The sequence below is a fragment of the Podarcis tiliguerta genome (assembly GCF_965153285.1).
Source record: "Podarcis tiliguerta genome assembly, chromosome: 13".
Classification (NCBI taxonomy): domain Eukaryota; kingdom Metazoa; phylum Chordata; class Lepidosauria; order Squamata; family Lacertidae; genus Podarcis; species Podarcis tiliguerta.
In genome coordinates this window covers 2,628,448-2,649,768 of record NC_139546.1, presented here as the reverse complement: position 1 = coordinate 2,649,768, position 21,321 = coordinate 2,628,448, and the positions used below count along the sequence as shown (strand labels likewise).

The following is a 21,321-nucleotide window of genomic DNA, read 5'->3' as shown; positions in this document are numbered from 1 at the left end:
ACTATTAGGAAAATTAACAACATGGATACAATATCATCATTTGAATGAAGTATTTAAGAAAGATAGGATACGAGGGTTTGGGGAACAAATATCACAACCGGAGAGAGATTTGTTGGTATGCAAAAGTGCTCGGTCCCTGCTCCTGCCAACATAGCAGTTCGAAAGCACGTCAAAGAGCAAGTAGATAAATAGGTACCGCTCCGGCGGGAAGGTAAACAGCGTTTCCGTGCACTGCTCTGGTTCGCCAGAAGCGGCTTAGTCATGCTGGCCACATGACCTGGAAGCTGTCTGCGGACAAATGCCGGCTTCCTCGGCCTATAAAGCGAGATGAGCGGCGCAACCCCAGAGTCAGCCATGACTGGACCTAGTGGTCAGGGGTCCCTTTACCTTTAAAAGTGCTGTCTAAAATGTGCAAGATATTATTGGAATGGGAGACAAAGTATAAGCAAGTAAAATCCTCAATGATAAATTGGGCAATAGATACTGGTTATAATAGAGATATGGAAGCATGGGAACGATAGTGGAATATGGATATAAAATTTACAGCGTGCTATGGTTTAAGAGAAAATTATATGAAAATGTTTTATCGATGGTACCTCACACAGAGTAAATTGGCAAAAATGTATAAATCAAAATCAAGTAAGTGTTGGAAATGTAAAGAGAAAGAAAGTTCTTTTTATCATATGTGGTAGTCTCATAGTATAAGGTTAAAGCTTAAAGGTAAAGGTACCCCTGCCCGTATGGGCCAGTCTTGACAGACTCTAGGGTTGTGCGCTCATCTCACTCAAGAGGCCGAGGGCCAGCGCTGTCCGCAGACACTTCCGGGTCACGTGGCCAGCGTGACAAAGCTGCTCTGGCGAGCCGGCACCAGCGCAGCACACGGAACGCCGTTTACCTTCCCGCTATAAAGTGGTCCCTATTTATCTACTTGCACTTGGGGGTGCTTTCGAACTGCTAGGTGGAGGTGGGCAGGAGCTGGGACCGAACAACGGGAGCTCACCCCACCGCGGGGATTCAAACCACCGACCATGCGATCGGCAAGTCCTAGGTGCTGAGGTTTTACCCACAGCGCCACCCGCGTCCCTAAGGTTAAAGCTTACTGGGAAATTATATATAATGAATCAAAAAAGCTGTTTAAAATAATGTTTGTAAAAAAAAACCCAGAAGCCTTCCTGTTGGGAATTATAGGGACAGAACTACCCAAACTATAGAAATTTATTCATGTATACAACTACAGCAACATGAATGTTACTTGCCCAAAAATGGAAAGAAGAAGTCCCAGCGAAAGAAGAATGGATATAAAAACTTATGGAATATGTAGAAATGGCAAAACTTACTGGAAATATAAGAAATCAAGATAACAAACATTTTATAAAAGAATGGAAATGGTTTATTGAAGATTTACAAATAAACTGTAAACAGATAAGAACATTGGCAGGATTATTGTAATAACCTGCAGTTTTAGAAGAGTATATATTTAAAGTAGATGAATAAATGAGTAAATTAAGTAATGCATAATTTGGAATATGCAGAGAATATAAAAAATAAATTTAAGGAACTGCAGAAACAAGGGGAAGGAAGTCAAGTTTTGAAATATTAAAATGATTGTAAAATGATTGAAATGTATAAAACTGAAAATCATATATGCATTTGGTTACATTTTTTGGTGCACATTCTTTATCAAGGTAAACAAAGGCTTACCAGGGCAACTGAATGTGGTCAGTATATTGCCATATATTTCTGACTATACAGTGTGGGAAAAGGGAGTTGGGAAGAGTAATGACCTCTGCAAATGCAGGCCTGCCTTCTTCATCCTCTGGACAGATTTGTCCTGCCTCTTTTCACACAAGAGTAATGCCAAGCTCTTTTGACTATTGTTGCCTGTGACATTTCTCTGAGGGGAAGTTATTCCTTTAGAAATCTGGCACATTGATCTCATGGGCTGTCTTTCCTCCATAGATGGTGCTCTCCCAGTGCCTTTCATCTTAGTTGGACATGACCTCAGCTATTATGTAGAAAAGCTACTTGAAAAATACAAAAACCACGGGAGGCACGAGCGAAGCAGAGAAGCATAATTATAAAGATCAACAAGTATAGCTTCTCTTCATTCAAAGCAGTTCAATTACTAACTTCCGCAGTAGTAATGCTTACAAAGTAAGCATTTGTTCTGTTATTCGCACTCCGTTTGATAAAACGGCAGGAAGCCTGGACATTCCAACTAGTACTTAATGGCAGCTTTTATTCATGGTGCGGAAGCAAGAACTTGTTTCACTAATTAATTTGCTTCACATAAAACGGGGCATGAGCTAATGTGGTGTCCTCCATTTTGGGCTACAAAGCCCTTCAGTTGCGGCCAGCACTGCTAACAGCCAGGGGTGGTGGGAGTTGTAGTTCAAAACATCTAGAGGCTTCCCATAATAAATTCAACAACAATTAACAAGATACTTACAGTGACATCCTATACATGTCCACACAGAAATAAGGGAAATTACTCCCACATAATTGTCTTTAGGACTGCCACCTCAATGAAGTACAAATTATGAAAAAATTACTTGTAGGAATTCCTGCTGTACAATGTTAGAAAGTAAGCCTTCTTTACCTTCTCCTAGGCCAGACTGGATCCTAATCCAGCACCACTACATTCCTTAAAGGCTCAACATCACTCTAATGATATGAAGTCAAGAGCTGTTGATCCTGCTGGACCAGGAATTCTGGGATACAAACATCCTCAGCGACGTGGATCAATGAGGCACTTGACTGGTAGGACTCACAGAAGGCGTTTTATCATTCGGCAAACGCAAACACCCCCTTGACCTTTTGACGCAGCTGCTGTTGCTGCCAGTTGCTTGTGAGATCCTGAGATCCACAGGTTCACATTCCTGCTCCCCCTTTCTGTCAACCTGTAACTGGACCTTGACATCCCACTGATCATGTTGATGCTGCTAACATCACTGCCTCTCCTCTGCTCAGCAAAGGGCCATTGTGACCGTATCACTGGAGCAAAAGTCAGAGGTTTCGCAGGTGATGCCACTATGGATTATACTTCAGCTCTAAGCAGAGGAACGATGAAAGGTTCTTAATCTCAGGGTCATGTGTTCAAGCCCCATGTTGGGCAAAAGACTGGACTGGACTAGATGACCATCGTGGTCCCGTCCAACCCTACAATTCTATGATTCAAGGCAGCAGCTCGAACTTGAGGAAGGATTATGCTGCACAACAGTAACATTGTAAGAACTAATAACATCCAGCATAAACAGACCCTTCTGTCCTCCCAGAAATGAAGAGAGGCATGAAGGCTATAGATTTCCTTTGATATATATTTTTTAAATGTTTTGCTTGTATCTATAGAGCTTCCATAAGAATAATAATATGAGACTATACACAGACAATTTTCAAAAAAACCAGAAATCCTCCTTATTTTCTAAATGGGAAAAATGTTTCAATAAGATTTCTTTAGCATGGCTTTCATACAATACAATATATCATTTTCTTTGTAACAAAAGGGGTTGCTTTGTATCATTATATTCATTGTTTTAAAAGCAATCTATCCTACTTACATAACATGCATTCATTTCTTACAGATTATTGAATTTCCCTTTGCTATTTATAATGATGATGAATGTCTCAAAATGAATCCTTTTCTTCCTACACTTAACATGAAGGGAAAACTTCACCTTCCACTGAGTGGATCCAGATGCTGTAAATGTTGCTGCTGTTATTATTTATTTATTTATTTATACTTGCCTTTTTCTCCGGCTGGATCTTCACAGATATAAAAAATGCTATGAAAATGCTATTTTAAAAAATGCTATAAAAATAAATATGCAATTTTCCATTGGGCTTGACAGCGCCATCTGGTGTCACATTTTTACAATGCACTTATAATGTTATAATTGCAGCTGTGCAGCTGAGTCCTGAGACTCAAGGCATCCTACAGATAAGAGCAAGAGCCGCTAATAACATAGAATACCTATTATTGAAATACAATTAAATGTTTATAGAATTAAAACTATCAATCACACCAAACAAATGATTGCAATAAAAACAGCATGGCACCAGCCCTTTAACTAAAAGCAGTCAGTTCCTCAAGCCTGTTGGAGCAAGAACGTCTTCACCTGCCAGCAGAATGGACAAGGGAAGGAGTTCCAGAGTCTGGGAGTAGCCACCACCAAGAAGGCCCTCTCCTGCGTCTCTACCAAGTATGCTTGTGAGGGTGGCAGAATTGCCTCCCCCAAGGATCTCAAGCCCGGGCAGGTTTGTTTGAGGGCATATGGTCTTCCTAAGCCCTGTAGGAAAGGCCTACTGTTAAGGAAAGGCCTTCTGATTTAACAATACAGCAGGGCCCCCAATCAAAAACTGCATTTGAAGGCTGCTCGTTGTAATGGTCGCCATGCTAGAAAATGCACAGAATGGAGGCATGCAGCATGGGGATGGCAGAAAACAGTTGGATGCATACATGCACCCAATAAGAAACAGAAAGTAATGCTATAGGAAGCGGGACTGGGGGCTAGCCTGCCTGTCATCTGTGGCACCCACCCAAGCCTTGGGTTTTATACCTGTAAGAAGGGTCTTGAAAACATGTTTTTGGTGTGAGGAATTCAAAACTGTTACAATTTTAACTTGGTAAATCTACATTTGATTAAAAAGCACATAAACTTCTTGGAAAATCAAAGAATTTTAATGTTACTTTCTGAATATGTCAGGTAATGCTAAATATTAATATTAATAATAAGTTGAAATAATATTAATATATACTATAACTGCAAGTACGTGGCAATAATTTTTAATGATTTCTATGCAATTTGACACGCATATTACTTACTAAGTAAAACGAAGTTATATTAATTTAACCAAAATATCTTTTGAATTCCCATCATGTTACAACTTTTTAGTACTCCATATTTTTGGAATTTGAAAGTTTAAAAATTCAACATGCCCTAATGGGACAGCCTTGTCTATTCTCACATGGAGCCAGAAGCTGGGAAGACACAGAGGCCTGACTTGCTCTCAGTGAAGGGTCCCAACTACAGTTTGCACTCCTTGCTGCTAGAACGCTAATGGAGGATGCAAACTGTTGGAGTGTTGAAGCTGTGAGCCCTTCCATCATCTCACATTCCACCTGTATATATGTGTAAATAAAACCACGAATCACAAAAACATAGTATTCTTTAGTGATCTTCAATCCTATGTAGGAAGTCTCTCACCACCTGGAGGTGTGGGTGTTTGCAACAGCTTTCTATCAAAGAGCTGATTAGATTCATGGCTTGGGAGGGGATTTTGATGGTATAATTCATGTCACCAACTTCTTTGGACCCGTGGGAACACTGGCAAACCAGAGATACTGCAACCTATTCTATTGGCTACAGTAAATGGCTAAACCTAATAAATGGCAATTTATTTGGCTTAGGAAACTGCCAGATATGGCAACTAAGGCTTTAATTAAAAAGACAAGAGAAGGAGGGATCATCCCCACAGCCAAGGGGTGAAGCTGGGTTGGGCCAGGCATGCAGGGAGGCAGCGGGCGCAGGTGCCCTCCTAGCCCAGGCAGGTCAGGCCCATGGGAGGCCTGCAGAGGATTGGAGCTGGGGGGGGGGGAGGGCAGAAGGGAATGGGCGAGGCCTGGCTTGGAGTGGGGAGCTGGGAACTACCATGCAGCACTGAAAAAAGTGCAGTAAAAAAATCATGTGGGTCAAATAATGAACACTGTTAAAGGTAAAGGTAAAGGTAAAGGTAAAGGTACCCCTGCCCGTAGGGGCCAGTCTTGCCAGACTCTAGGGTTGTGCACTCATCTCACTCTATAGGCCAGGAGCCAGCGCTGTTCGCAGACACTTCCGGGTCACGTGGCCAGCGTGACAAGCTGCATCTGGCGAGCCAGCACAGCACACGGAATGCCGTTTACTTTCCCGCTGGTAAGCGGTCCCTATTTATCTACTTGCACCCGGGAGTGCTTTCGAACTGCTAGGTTGGCAGGCGCTGGGATCGAATGACGGGAGCGCACCCCGCCACGGGGATTCGAACTGCCGACCATGCGATCGGCAAGTCCTAGGCGCTGAGGTTTTACCCACAGCGCCACCCGCATCCCCTATAGGGAGTAAGCAGTGGTGTGGGGAGCAGTGGGAGCACGAATGGAAAAAACAATAAAGCAACAGCGCGGATGGGCCGATGGCGCGCATGCCAGCAGTGAGGGCTCCGCTTACCCACTCTGGCACGCGTGCCATAGGTTCACCACCGCTGTAATATTGCATCCTATTATCAGGCTGTTAAGCAGGCCTCATTAAATAAATGACTGGCTTCTCTCTGAGGAAACTATTGAAAAGAAGAAGAAATTAATAAAAGGTTTAATATGGTACTATGAAAAAAATAATTATAAAAATAAATAAACTTGAGTACAATTCTGTTAAAAGGGCGTAGCCAGGATTTATTTGGGGGGGGGGGCAGGCTTTATGTTGAGGTTGCAGAACCAATTTATCTGTGATGCAAATGGTCAGTTAAGTATTTTTATTTACTTACTTGACTGGCGGGCAGCTCCCCCCCCCCCCGCTGTGCCCATGTCTCCCAGTCTACTTCTCTCCAGCAGTCAAGATCAAGTCTGTGTCCTGGTTTATGATTATGCACATCTTTTTAAACAATGAACCATCACATTTCAGGTGTGACAAGAGATGTATCAATATGGATATATCACAATCTACATAGTCCTGAAAATTTGGTAAACGGTCAAAAACATTCCAGTTTATGAAGAGAGGAGAAGGGGAGGTGTAATACCTTCGTGCTTCCAGTACTTTCAAGCAAGAAATACCCCATTATCTCTGTGTAGAAAATATTATCAAATGAGGGAGAAAAGTAATCCCCTGTGCAAAGATTATTTTATATATTCTTGTTATTAGATCTGAGAGTGTCGCTGAGTATGTTGTAATCTTATGAAAAAGTGGGCGAAGGATTTGGGACATCACATGAAGAAGTGGAATTGGATCAGTATGTGTTTTTGTGATAATATTCATTGAGTACCAGTGATAGGGGGGAAAGTGCCAGAACTCACCACGAATCCTCCCTTGTTCTCTTATTATGGCAATGACACCCACCTGGGAGGTGCCAGAACTGAGTTCCAGTGAGTTCCGGCTGAAAAAAGGCCCTGCAGAGCCCTGTTCCATTTTGTGTGTGCAGCCCATGGCAGCCATGGAACACTTTTATCAAGATGGGAGGGCAAGCACCTCTTTTTTTTAACCAAAAGAAAGTACAGGATCGTATACTGAGGAACATATTGCTTAAAACTAGTATTTACTGGTCTGATTTAACAACAAAAACTCAGTATCAATACTCTCCAAGTTAAGTCAGATTTATCATTCTGTAAATATTTGGAGTTTGCTGTCCAATAATGCAACCTTTTCAAACTGAAATTCTGCTTATTTTAAATACTGTAAAGCAGCCATAAGCTGTAACCTTTATGATAACCTAGCTCTTACTGCGAACCCGTCTTTAATACTTGATTTGCTATTTTTGTGAAATGCACGTTTAGACAACCAAGCATACATCTCACTCATATGGAAAAAACGTCAGCATAATTTGTTATACCAAAGCCAATTTATTCTAAATGGTAAATGCCCTATAGAGAAGAAACCTATCCTGTTTTAATATAATTGTGAAGGCAGGACACAGCTCCAGCAGCCTCCATGCTGAAAATAAATGACCATCATGGAGAAATGCAACAAATAAGGACAGAATGCACTTTGCAGGTAGTCACAAATGCTATTGTTTCAGAGTGTGGTTCTTTATGGTTTTAATTAAAGTAACACCACTGGGATTTTTAAAAGGCTGCAGATTAGGTTTCTGGATTCAAACTGAGTTGAGGAAATAGGTAGGAACCTGAGCATATCCTTTGCTGGGTAGACCAGACAACTGGACTAAGAGCTCCCTGTTCTAGGATATGAAGTTTGTGAACATATTATCATTATTTTGTGTGATCTCAGAAGCTAAGCAGGGTCAGGCCTTGTTAGTACTTGGATGGGAAATAGTCTAGGAAAACTGGGTGCCATAGGCTTTGTTGAGATCAATGCCTTGCAGAGGGTTGGGCGAGGTGACCCATGGAATCCCTTCCAATTTTACGATTCTATGATTCTTATTTCTTAAACTCCTAAAAACCCAGGTGCTGCATAAATCATAATTTAATCCAATAGATCCTGTCAGTAGGTTCACAACCTAAAAAAATGAACTGATACAAGAGTAAGGATAGAGAAGAGGGAAAGCGGAGGATGTGCAGTACACATAACAAGGCAGCCATTAAATTCCCAGCTGTTTTTCCCCCTAATTGTAGCAAGAAACTAGAAAGTAGAAGTTCCATAATGTTAGTATGGTGCAGGAGTGCCAGCTACAGGAGGCTGAGACCTTTTTGATCCCCCTATATTTTTGAAGTCGGAACCAGGGACCCCCAATGTTCCAAAAGTGCAGAGTCAAAGCACGGAGTCAACCGCAGTGCAGCTCCAGCAGCCAGGTCTGTCTCCTTCTCCTCCTACTGCGAAACGGAAGGAGGATCATGGCAGCCACCCACCAGCGGCAGTACCAGGAGGAGGTGGACGAGGATCCACCAGCCACTGAAGTTGCACAGCCACCACATTTGGCTCCTCCCCCAGCTCCTACCAACGCCCTGATGTCACACGCACAACGTTCTCCCTCTACTCCAAAATTGCTCTCATAAGTTGGCACCTCTGGCACAATGGAGTAGCTATAGGGTTGGACAAGGGCTATTATGGAGACCTATAGGGTTCAAACCCTCAGAGCCAGGAAACTCACAGAGTAACCTTGAGCCACTCATTCTCTTAACGTAATTAACCTTTAGAGGATTCGTATATGCATAGTATTCTGGCATCCTATGACAACAAGCCTCCAAAATAGTGTCCAGGCTATAGGTGCCAAGTTCCCGGGGCCATGGGTGCCATGGCCCCCACAACATTTTAAATGAGGGGGCCAGGCTCCCACAAAGTCCGGTGCAGCCGCACATGCACTCTGCGGGGCATGTGTGCACTATGTCATCACACACCCCTGGCGTGTGCGCGCTGACATCACCCATGCACTTAGCAGGGCACAGTGCTGTAGCAGGGGATCAAATACTTTCCCCCCTCACTGTAGATGGGGAAAACAAGATGAAAATGAGTTCAATATAGATAATATATCTATGGCCACTGATAAGACAGAAAAGTTGCCGGATGTGCCAGATGACTCTAACTTAATGCTTTCAAAAGATATTTAGAAGGAGGTTTACAAAAAGTAGGAGTAGTGCTATACCATTAATGTGTAGGTTTTTCTTAAAGGAGCTACCCGGGAAATCAGTAGAAAAGACAAAGACCCTGTGCAGAACATGGTGTAATTTCAGAACAAGAAAAATTAATTTCAGAATGAAAAGCAGTAATGGTTGGTCCACTCAGGTGGTCTGTGGCATGTCTGTAAAAATGCAATGAAAAATCATATTGCATCCAGCGCAGCGCATTACAATTGCTGCAACAGGCAGAAAAAATAATTAGGAAGTCTGCCAAGAGCTTCAGCCACTTTTCCAGTGGTCGTGGGTTGGGGGGAAGTGTGAGAACTGCTGATGTAAATATTGTTTGCTATTTTGAAGTAAACTTACATTTTTAATGAAAACGTTTCACACATTTTAATCATATTTAAGCTATGTACAATATATGTTAGGACCCAGACAAAAACACTGGTGCAGGCTTTTTATAGGTAATATCACACTTTCTGGTTAATACAAGCAAGTCACAACTCCCTTAGCTGCTAGTCTGTGAGAATATAGCAGCAAGCTGTGACCGATCCTTATTAGGAGTTTGGTAATGAAGGTAGCCCTGGGATTGTCTGTCAATAAACTGACAATGTTGAAGGGCCTGGAAAACAAGGGCCTCGTATATCGCTGAACATATGCAACTCTTAAAGTGGGACACACACACACACACACACACACACACACACACACACACACCGCTGCCGCCCATGCCTACAAGCATCCCTGTTTCACCTGCCCCATTAAACCATCTCTTCGACATGTGTCAGGTAAGTTGCTGGAACCCACCTTGTTCAATGCAAATATTGCTTCAGCACTAATCATCATCATCATCATCATCATTTATTTCTATCCCGCCCATCTGGCTGGGTTTGCCTCCAAACTCTGATTGCAGATGCATGCTACTGGATACTAGGATACCACCATGATACTAGGAAGAAGGCAATATTTCCAACAAATAAAGTGGTACCTCGGCTTAAGAACTTAATTCGTTCCAGAGGTCCGTTCTTAACCGGAAACTGTTCTTAACTTGAAGCACCACTTTAGCTAATGGGGCCTTCTCCCGCCGCCGCACGATTTCTGTTCTCATCCTGAAGCAAAGTTCTTAACCCGAGGTTCTATTTCTGGGTTAGCGGACTCTGTAACCTGAAGCGTCTGTAACCCAAGGTACCACTGTAGAACAAGTGCATCAAAGCTGTACTTTAGGCAGCAAAGAGCAGCCAAATGATGTGATAAGCTTCTGGAAACATTTTTTGTGGGGGTGGGGGGAAGAAATACCTTTTAGTGCCCAAAAGTCTGAAAACAAAATTTTCCAAGACCATCATTTTCTGCTAAATTAAAAGTAACTCCTAACATGGCCTTAAAAGCCAAAGTTCCTACCCCACCCCCTCCCGCTGTAATAAGCAGTCAGTTCTGGGGGTGAGGAAATATTTGAAAATAAAACCTGTAGAATATTTGATAGCTGGGTTGTGCCCTATCCCTGGCCTGGTGAATAATTCAGAAGACTGGAATTCATTCCTGAAACTCACTCATTGCAGCTGGAAGAGGAGCTGGGGCAAAGCATCCTATCAAGTGGCTTTTCTCTAAGTGCAAAAATACTGTAAGATGTCATTTTGAAATGTATTACTTAAAAGTGGTTTTATGTTGCATATATCACGAAGCCAGAAGAGGGGAGTTATTTGAAGGGGTTCTCATGTTCACACCTGCCAACTTTTGAAAATTCAAGTTTCAAAAATCCCAGGGAGGGAGGACACAATCCATTGTTAAGATTCCCCTGCACAAGCCCCATTGAGATGAGGAATTCAATGGAGATTGGCTGCTTCTGTTCTCCTCAACAGGGGTGAGGCACCCCTGGAAGCTAAGAAATCCTGAATGTTCTCATGGAGTTTCCGGTTGACACTGCTGATGCTTCATTTGAAACCACAGTCTCACTGTGGAGTGGTGAGATGAAAAGCACTATCAATGGATCACCCCCAAACACACTCCCTTGTGCTGAAGAGCCCAACTTTCCTGGTTTACTGAGATATTAAGGATGATGAAACTGGCAGGACAATTAGAATGCAGAGGACACAAATAGTATCTATGAGCAGACACAAGAGCACATTATAGTGCCTACTTTACGTTAGTGATGTTGGAGACAGAGTCTTCTCATCAGCACTGGGTTCTCAGAGATTTCCTATGTAGTAAATGTTGGAGAGAGAGAGGTTTGGATGAGAGAACCTATTCTCCAGTAACAGAATTAAGCACAATGGCCATTGCAAGCAGGTCTCCATTCATTGGCAGCAAAAGGTTGATGTCTGGACTGTAACTTCCCTGAGATCATATCATGTCTTAGGCTGCACTGATTTGTAAAAATACTTTTAAAAAAACACCAACGTATGATAGCTCTCACTGCTCTACAGTGCCCTCTGGTGTCACATTTTTATAACTTGTTTTTAACGTTTTAACTGACCAGTGTAGATGAGGGTAGACAATTTCTGCATTCCTTGAGAATGAGGAATAGACCAGGCAACAGTATGGCATCCGGAGAATTTAAAGTACATGCTATGTTTGCAAATGGGCGAAAATAAAAGTGTTTTCCTGCAGGCCAGTATGAAGATCTGTCAAATGTAGCCTTGCTATAAATAGAGAGAAGTTTCTATCTACATGTATTGTTTTAGTAGATTTCCTTGTCACATAGGCAAACTAAGGCCCGGGGGCTAGATCCAGCCCACTCGCCTTCTAAATCCAGCCCACGGATGCTCTGGGAATTAGCATGTTTTTACATGACTAGAATGTGTCCTTTTATTTAAAATACATGTCTGGGTTATTTGTGGGGCATAGGAATTCGTTCATTCCCCCACCATGAAAAAAATATAGTCCGGCCCCTAACAAGGTCTGAGGGACAGTGGACAGGCCCCCTGCCGAAAAAGTTTGCTCACCCTTGCCCTAGAACAACAGTGGGGAACCTCCAGCCCACAACTGTAATTAAAATAAATAAAAATCCACCAGCATTTTGGTATGAATTTCTCTTAATACATTTTTGTATGTCGTTTCGACTAATATACACATTTTTCCAAGCATTTTTTTCTAATAGCATTTATTTTGGTGTTATTTTAAACAATATATTCATTTTTATGCATACTTCCACTAATATGTTTTTGGAAACACTGGTTGGTTTGCCAAATTTGGCTAAGTGCAAATTTTAAAGGATGGCTGTATTTTGGTTCTCCTATTGTTTCACAATGTGCAGATTTCATAGATTCACCTTGAAATGTGAACTGAAACAAATCCCCCCAAAAAACCTGTTGCAAAGAAATAAAGGAAAGAATCAGGAGTTGAGTCACCCGACATCATGGTGCCATCAGGTGATTCATAGATTGTGATTTTGCTCATAATGCTATTGGGGTGGCCATATATGACCTTGCTTTCAACACCATTTGTGCCTATGAAACTTTTGGGGTGGTCACGCTGCCTCATTTCTAATCAGTGTACATCCCATGACTTCCTGCTGAAATCCCGTAACTCATCCCACAAATGTTCTGGCTTATTTTTGTCCCACTCTTGTTGTGGTATAGCCTCTCTGGACTGCAACAATGTGGTAGCATTGGGGAAGCATCACAGAAGAAATGGCAAAAATAAATTTGCCATCAATGAACTATTATTGTGTCAAGAAAATGTTGAGAGGGGCCTTTCGCGTCTGCCATGTCTGCCTGTAAGAGGGGAGCCTGTTTCGCAGGAGTCCCCCAGGGAAAGAGATGGAAGGTTGGTGAGATAGATCTCCCCAAAGATGTGATTCATATAGTTCACAAGTAACACAGAAAATGAAACACACTGATTAGAAAACACACTGCAGCCCTGATCTTAAAGAGGATAGTATTCATGGAGTCATTTTGTCAAGAACTATTAAGAACCTACAGACTCACACTATTCAGCCCCCCCCCTCAAAATGTAACAGTCCTGTCTATTGGACATTTATCAGAATTTTGGTCAGTTTAGTTTTAAATGACTCAATCAATAGGGCTTTGGAGGGCACATCTCTTGGGAGATAATTGCACAGGAAAATAAATTGCACTGTCAGGAAGATTTCTCTGATATTTCATTTCAGGTCAAGCACATTCACAGACTCCTTCATAGGGTTGTTTTTGTTGTTTAAATGAAACCTAAACCTTGTCCTCCCCCCCCCCCGACTTCTCAGATGAAAGAATACATGTTTTTGAGAGAGAAACACCCCCCCCACAAAAGACACTTGGCCTTGCCAGCTATGCCATGCCCTCCATCCCCATCCTCAGATGGGGCTCAGCATTCCATGCCCACTGGACACTGTTAGTCGTCATTGAGCCATTTGGGGTTTTCTCTCCCTGTATATATTGCATTTTTGCAAACCTATGGATAACTCCCTGTTTTGTGGATGGATTTTGGCCTACCTACCTAAGAATCCACACTTCAATAACAAGTTTAGTATATAGGATATTGCTTTAAAAAAAAAATCAGCAGTGAACAGTATTGTACAATAGAAACAGGCATCAAAGCACCACTACGTGAAAATATGAGCAATTTAAATAACTGAAAGGCAAATGGAAACAACTACACAGCATTGCATTACAGACACAATGCTAAGAGTAGCTCTAAAATGAAATGGGAGGGACAACAACCGCATAAGAGGAAAGAAAGAGCAGCGACGGAGGCCTTCGAGGACTCCTGACCAAAATCATGTTAGATTCAAACCAAGCCATTCATGTTTATTTCACAGGCTCTTAGGGGAAGGATGACTAATTTGGGAATGATTGTAATATGGTTCATTTTGCTCCATTTCAGCTAGTATGAATAGCCTGATCTTTTTCATCTTTTGTGATGCCAAACAGCCCATACTCCAACACCAGACTAGATTCATGATTTGTGACCATCTTATACAGTAGCCCCCTCGCCCGCAAAAAAGCCCACGCACGCCAATCAGCAGAAATCAGTTTTCCAAACATGAAAACCAAGAGGTATCACTTGATCTACAATATTCTGTGTGCTGCTCAGCTACACCATTCAAGATGCTATGCAGCATTGCAAGCAGAACATAATACCAGCCACAGCGTGACATAAGCATAAATAATTCATACACCCACAATGGCATTGTTAAAAATAGACTATTCTTTGTGACACTATCAGACATGCTCCTTTGAGAATTTGTTGTACCTCGAGACAAGAGGCTCTCAAAGTGGATGGGAAATGACATCTTCATCCGTGCCTGTGTGCAAAGCCCCATTAGTAAGGCACAATTATCAAGGTGCAACTGCTAACACAGTGAAGCTCCATTTCAAAACCATTCAGTCACACAGCTCCACATGCATATATGGGGCAAGGAGGCAGTCGATCTTGAAGCAAACCAAAATCTACCCCAGACATCTGCAGACTGTGGCCTATGGCAGTGCCCTTGCAAAGTGATTCAGAACTGGGGATGTGGCAACTGAGGTCTTGGCAAAAAAAAAAAAAAAAGAATTTCTGCAAGAACATGCATGCCCTGCCCCCCCCCCCAAGGGATGCGGGTGGCGCTGTGGTCTAAACCACTGAGCCTCTTGGGCTTGCTGATTAAAAAGTTGGCAATTCGAATCTGCACAATGGGGGGAGCTCCCATTGCTTTGTCCCAACTCCTGCCAACCTAGCAGTTTGAAAGCATACCAGTGCGAGTAGATAATTAGGCACTGCTGCGGTGGGAAGGTAAACAGAGTTTCTGTGCACTCTGGCACTTGTCATGGTGCTCCATTGCACCAGAAGCAGTTTAATCATGCTGGCCACATGACCTGGAAAGCTGTCTGCAGACAAATGCTGGCTCCCTTGGCCTGAAAGCAGAGATGAGCACCGCACCCCATAGTCAAATTTGACTGGACTTAACTGTCCAGTGGTCCTTTACCTTTACCTATGGCCCCCCAAAAAACATGACAGTGCCACGGAACTCCTGGGTGGATTATGTGGACCTCCTGGGGTCCTCAGACCACCAACTGGGAACCACTGTTTTAGTGTATTGTTGTTTTTTTCACTTTTTTATGGTTTTATCTTTTTGTAAGCCACTTTGAGGGGATTTTTTTAACAACGAAACTGAGTATAAATCTTATGAAACAAACAAATTTTAAAAAAACCATAACAGGACCTCACATTCACACATGGTAGATGGTAAACACTTCTCAGTGACACTTAAGAAACAAAACAATGTATTTTTCTCACTTTTGCTAATATTTTGTTGCATGCAGCATTGTAAACTAAGCAGCCACCTCTCCAGCTTTCACTCCAGCCATTCAAATTCCAGTTCAGATATTCATTCAACCGTATGAATGTGATTAATATTGTTTGCATCTGTCTGTCTTGAGAGACAATGGCAGGTGCCTTCGAGGGTGAAGTCCAACCTCTGTGCTAGCAGCCCCGAAGTAACCTCCTTGGGGCATGGAGGTCTGGGATGCTCAGAATACAAGACACCTCCCCCTCTTGGCCTCACTGCTGGGCTCCAAAGGAAAGCTGAGCAAGACGTTTGGCACCAGCTTGGCTGCAGGAGTTGCTGGAAGGAGGAATACAAGTCGCCATTCCACTGTCTTAGGGACTCCACTCCAGATTTGTGTAGGGTTTACTCCTTAACTTTTCCTCTCCCAAAGATATCGCACAAGGCAGTGGAAGGGATTATTATTATTATTATTATTATTATTATTATTATATATTTATACCCCCACTTCCCCCCCCCCAATGGGACTCAAGGGGGCTTACAAATAAAAACAATAATCACTTAAAAATAGGGGGAAATAATTAAAAATAATTAAACTATAGAATTAAAACTATATACATGTATATAAACTGTTTTAAACATACAGATAATCCCAATGAAATCAGCATCACACCAGCCCTTTCTTTAACTTTACAAGAACTGCTTTGTGAGTTCTGCCTAAAACACGGCCGATGAAGACCTTAAACAAACCAATGGCCATAGTCCCAGTCTTTGACATTCGCCAGTTGCATACACCAAGTTTTACAGCCTCACAGCCTCACCTCATCATCAGCCATGGTTATCTTGCAGGTAAGTACCTCCTGAAAGTTTCCTCCCAAGGTGCTGTCCCTCTTGTCCTCTTCTCCATTTTTCTGGCCTCTGTGGACTCCTTTTTAATCTCCCATCATTAAAGGGGCTGGGTGAATCCCAGCAGCTACAAAACAAGCTCCCGCACCCCTCTGTCTCTAGTGGGAGGGCACTTGAAGACCATTTGGAGTCAAGTTATTTCGAGTACCAACAGTCTGGGGAGCCTGTGTTTGAAAGCCAACGAAACAAAAGCCTATGCTGCTGAGGTCAGAATGTTTCTGGCTCCTCACCACGGAAACCCACAAGCATGGGATAAGGTGCCAGTTCAGGCTTCATTAGATTCCAGAATGAGCACTATGGTGGCAGTTGGATGAGAAGGACAGGCAGAGAGGCCCAAGAACATTCCCTCCTCTCAGGCCAAGGGATTCTCATTCATACCCACCTAGGCTGAATAGTGAGAGTGGTGGAAGTTACTCATGAGTAAGTCAGTGAGGTAGACAGAGCCCAGCCTGATCTCACAGTACAGGCAGGATGGAGGGGGCTTGGACCCATAACCCTGAGATTAAGAGTCTCATGCTCTACCAACTGAGCTATGGGTACTGTGTGGAGCAATGGATGTAAATGTTATCTTTGAGCAGTAGGCTAGTTTCTCACGTACTCACACACGCCCCTCTCTATCCTCCCCCATCCAGGCAAGTAAGAGGCATTATCAGGGTCCAAGGACACATTTGAGCCGGGCAAAAGCACTCAAGGAGAATGCAAAGCAGGACTGGTGCTGAACATGGCCCAGATGGAAGGGTGTGTGGCTGGGCAGGGGCTGTACTGCAGGGAAAGGCCTGAGGGCCAGGTAGAGAGGCCTGCAGGGCTGCACTTGGCTCCTGGCCCTGAGGTTTCCCACCACTGGGCGAGACAGAGCATTGGTTTAATGCAATATGCCAGGGGTAGGCAACCTAAGGCCCATGGGCCGAATGTGGCCCAATAGCCTTCTAAATCCGGCCTGCGGACAGTTTGGGAATCAGAGTGTTTTTACATGAGTAGAATGTGTCCTTTTATTTAAAATGCATCTCTGAGTAATTTGTGGGGCATTGGAATCCGTTTGTATTTTTTTTCAAAATACAGTCCGGCCCCCCACATGGTCTGAGGGACGGTGGACCGGCTCACGGCTGAAAAAGGTTGCTGACCCCTGCAATAAGCGCTTACATTTCTAATCAGCACAAACTTTCTTAGCACTATTTTAGTGTTGTTAGCCGCCCTGAGCCCGGCTTCGGCTGGGGAGGGCGGGATATAAATAAAATTTATTATTATTATTATTAGCATGATCTGAGGTGTAGCAGTGGCTATTAGCCATAACGAGGAATGGGCAAATACGTTGATTTCTGCTTCTCTCCATTTCTTATTTTTTTCAATCTTAAGTTCAGTTCTCCACATTTCCATATCTGACTGCAATTTTAAATAAATAAATAAATAAATAAATAAATAAATAAATAAATAAATGGTTCTTACAAAATTTCATCAGAATTTTAGTGTGGATTTCTCCTTATATACACATTTTTGCAAAGCTATTTTCCCCAATATAATGCGTTTTATTTTCAAGACTATATAGAGACCTATGCATACGTTACCCTAGTGTGTGTGTGTGTGTGTGTGTGTGTGTGTTTGCACAGATTACTAGGCTAGCAAATATTTATTGCAAAATTCAGAGACATGCAGATTTTGAAGGATGGCTGTGTTTCGGTTTGCATGTTGTTTTGGAGAGAATGAATTATGCAAATTCACTTTTAAATGTGAACTAAATTGAGTTTCTCTTGCAATCCCATTGTAAATAACAGAAACCTCCATAATCAGAAGTAGCATGTCACTATGTGGGGTAAATAGCAAGGGATGGCCATCACTGTCATGCCCTGTTTACTAACCTCCAGGCACATCTGGATGACCACTTATAGCAGAATGCTGGACTAGATTGACCTTAACATGGCAATTCCGACATTTTATTTTAGATTTTTAATTCATTGATTTTGGCACAGAGATATATATGCCATTTTCCCATTCACAAATTCTTAACTTCATTGGGTCACTGCCTCTCCTCTCTCTCACCCCACGTAACAGATGCAGCAAAGGCTTTTCTTTCTAGCCACAGTATAGCAAGAGAGGAAGGGATTGCAGCTGTTCTCTCATTATTAGAAAAACCGCATCCAGCAATTTTCCTGTTCAGGATACGGAGCCAAGATTCCTTAATAAGGGTCACAGGCTGTGAAGTCACTGGGACATTTGGAAGAACCCTCGGCATACCACTAAAAATGTCAATTTCGGAAGACTACAAATATTATTACAGTCACTTCAAAGCCAGTAACAACTTTAGCCTGCCTCACAGCAACTAATTTTTAATAGGAACCCTATTTTGAACCAAGCAAGTGTTCACTGGTGAGCAACATTGGCTTCACCCATCAGCTCATTCTCACACACAACATAATAAAATTATTATTTAATCCTCTATCCACATCAGTATGAACAGCAGCAGAGGCCTTTCCAAAGTATACCCCTTTAAGCATCTTGCCTGCCACTCCCATTTCTCTACACCTTGACTTCTGCATGGTAGGGAGCAGCTGAGGTGGAAAAAGAGAAAGTTCTGAATGCCCCTCTGTTGCTGTTCTCGTTGGGGAATGAATGAGCATTCAAGAGGCCATGTTACACCTTCCCAGAAAGTGGCTGGGATGTATACTTGTATGTGAGGGAAGAAGGATGCCTAGGATCCAGGCCAAGCTGGTGACCAGGAGAGAATTCTTTGGAATTCCAGTTGCATCTCTTCAATCGATAGCAATCACAATAGTACAAACAACTCATGTGGTATGAATACCTCTTATTCTTACAGTCTTATTTCTACTTAGAAGCAAGCTTCATTGATATCAATGGGACTTATCGTCCCAGGTAACTGTGTTTTGGGTTGCAGCCTTTAACTGGCAATAACATTATCAGAAAAAATGTCTAACATGGTCAAAGGCTCCTGAAAGCAAACACAAATGTACACAATACCTTTTTTCAACTGAATGCCCCCATAGAAGGATAAATTATTATACTAAGTAATACCAGCTTGTGTGAACAACGATGTCTTCCAGAAATAGATACAGTGGTAACTCTAGTTACGAACATAATTCATTCCAGAGGTCCATTCTGAACCTGAAACGGTTCTTAACTAGAGGCGTCCTTTCGCTAATGGGGCCTCTTGCTGCCACTGCACCGTTGACACACGAATTCCGTTCTCATCCTGGAGCAAAAAGTGGGAGAAGCAACAAGAGGAACAGCCATTTTAGATCTGGTCCTAACCAATGTCGATGACCTGGTTAATGGGGTAGAAGTGGAAGGATCATTAGGCGCAAGTGATCATGCTCTTCTGAAGTTTACTATACAGCGGAAAGGAGCAGCCAAGCATACTAGGACTCAATTTCTTGACTTTAAGAAAGCCGACTTCATAAAACTTAGGGAAGTGCTGGGTGAGATCCCATGGACAGTAATACTAAAAGGAAAGGGAGTTCATGATGGCTGGGAGTTTGTTAAGAGGGAGATAGTAAAGGCACAACTTCAGGCAATACCAATGAGACGGAAACATGGAAGGTGCCTAAAGAAGCCAGGGTGGCTATCTAAAGAACTTTTAACTGAGTTAAGATTAAAAAAGGATGTGTACAAAAAATGGAAAAGGGGGGAAACCACCAAAGAGGAATTCAAACAAATAGCCAGCACGTGTAGACACAAAGTCAGAAAAGCTAAAGCACAGAATGAACTCAGGCTTGCTAGAGAGGTTAAAAGCAACAAAAAAGGCTTCTATGGGTATGTTCGTAGCAAAAGGAAGAACAAAGAAACAGTGGGGTCACTCAGAGGAGAAGATGGTGAAATGCAAACAGGGGACACAGAAAGGGCTGAACTCCTCAATGCCTTCTTTGCCTCAGTCTTCTCCGATAAAGAAAACAATGCCCGACCTGAAGAATTTGGAGGAAATGATTCAGCAGAGGAAACACAGCCCAGAATAACTAAGGAGATAGTACAAGAATACTTGGCTAGTTTAGATGTATTCAAGTCTCCAGGGCCAGATGAACTGCATCCAAGAGTATTAAAAGAACTGGCAGATGTGATCTCAGAACCACTGGCAGTCATCTTTGAGAATTCCTGGAGAACAGGCGAAGTCCCGGCAGACTGGAGGAGGGCAAATGTTGTCCCTATTTTCAAAAAGGGGAAAAGAGAGGACCCAAATAATTACCGCCCAGTCAGTCTAACATCAATACCAGGGAAGATTCTGGAGCAGATCATTAAGCAAACAATCTGTGAGCACCTAGAAAGGAATGCTGTGATCACCAATAGTCAGCATGGATTTCTGAAAAATAAGTCATGTCAGACGAACCTGATCTCATTTTTTGACAGAATTACAAGCCTGGTAGATGAAGGGAACGCAGTGGATGTAGTCTACCTTGATTTCAGCAAGGCATTTGACAAGGTGCCCCATGATATTCTTGTAAAGAAGCTGGTAAAATGCGGTCTTGACTATGCTACCACTCAGTGGATTTGTAACTGGCTGACTGACCGGACCCAAAGGGTGCTCATCAATGGTTCCTCTTCATCCTGGAGAAGAGTGACTAGTGGGGTGCCACAGGGTTCTGTCTTGGGCCCGGTCTTATTCAACATCTTTATCAACGACTTGGATGATGGACTCAAGGGCATCCTGATCAAATTTGCAGATGACACCAAACTGGGAGGGGTGGCTAACACCCCAGAGGACAGGATCACACTTCAAAACGACCTTGACAGATTAGAGAACTGGGCCAAAACAAACAAGATGAATTTTAACAGGGAGAAATGTAAAGTATTGCACTTGGGCAAAAAAAATGAGAGGCACAAATACAAGATGGGTGACACCTGGCTTGAGAGCAGTACATGTGAAAAGGATCTAGGAGTCTTGGTTGACCACAAACTTAACATGAGCCAACAGTGTGACGCGGCAGCTAAAAAAGCCAATGCAATTCTGGGCTGCATCAATAGG

The 21,321-nt window shown here is 42.7% G+C and overlaps 1 protein-coding gene across 7 annotated transcripts in view; it reads right to left on the bottom strand.

The window, feature by feature from the left end:
* Nucleotides 1–21,321, bottom strand: part of LOC310661537 (poly(rC)-binding protein 3-like) — a 246,593-nt gene that overhangs the window by 128,731 nt on the left and 96,541 nt on the right. The window contains exon 1 of one of the 7 annotated variants that reach the window (XM_083407854.1): nucleotides 16,271–16,552. The exons of the other annotated variants lie outside the window; for them this stretch is intronic. The gene's annotated coding sequence lies outside the window, so the exon portion shown is untranslated. Of the gene's footprint in view, nucleotides 1–16,270; nucleotides 16,553–21,321 lie in introns of those variants that run through there. 7 annotated transcript variants of the gene reach the window in all.